General features: G+C 44.9%; 1 non-coding gene across 1 annotated transcript; it reads left to right on the top strand.

The window, feature by feature from the left end:
* The first annotated feature begins 212 nt into the window (after positions 1-212).
* LOC148544200 (small nucleolar RNA R71) lies at positions 213-319 on the top strand. The gene has a single exon (XR_015900458.1). It is a non-coding gene; the product is annotated as a small nucleolar RNA R71 (small nucleolar RNA).
* The last annotated feature ends 410 nt before the right edge of the window (positions 320-729 follow it).

Here is a 729-nt window from a genome sequence, read left to right as displayed (position 1 = left end):
GTGCATCCACATTGTTCAGCTCCATCACTCCTCTAGTGTTGCCTCTTTCAGAAGCATAGAAGTAGTCATTCTCTGCTACAGTCTCAATGACATCTATGGCTTCTTCAATGGTCTTCTTCTTGTTCAGAGATCCCCCGGATGAGTGGTCTACTGCCTTCTTTGATTCATACGAAAGGCCTTCATAGAAAATGTGCAACTGCACCCATTCATTGAACATATCTGGCGGGCATCTTCTTGTCAAGTCTTTAAACCTCTCCCATGCTTCATATAGAGTCTCACCATCCTGCTGCCTGAATGTTTGTACCTCAGCTCTCAACCTGTTGATCCATTGAGGACGATAGAATCTTGCCAAGAACTTGTTCACCACATCTTCCCAGGTTGCTAAACTCTCCTTTGGAAAGGATTCCAGCCATTTAGATGCTTTGTCCTTGAGCGAGAATGGAAACAGAAGTAGTCTATAGGTGTCAGGATGAACACCATTAGACTTCACAGTATCGCATATCCTCAGGAAGGTGGTTAGATGTTGATTGGGGTCTTCTTGGACACTTCCTCCGAATGAACAATTGTTCTGAACAAGGGTGATGAGCTGTGTCTTTAGTTCAAAGTTGTTGGCATGTATGGTTGGCCTTTGGATGCTACTTCCACAGTTTCCTGGGTTTGGGTTGATGTAAGAACCCAGAACTCTTCTCTCTTGTCCAGCTTGATGCGCTGGACCTTCTCTACCATGGT

This window comes from Arachis ipaensis, chromosome B9, assembly GCF_059453495.1.
Source record: "Arachis ipaensis isolate K30076 ecotype BB chromosome B9, ASM5945349v1, whole genome shotgun sequence".
Classification (NCBI taxonomy): Eukaryota; Viridiplantae; Streptophyta; class Magnoliopsida; order Fabales; family Fabaceae; genus Arachis; species Arachis ipaensis.
Note: the sequence above shows the minus strand (reverse complement) of the source record. Positions and strands in the feature narration are given on the sequence as shown.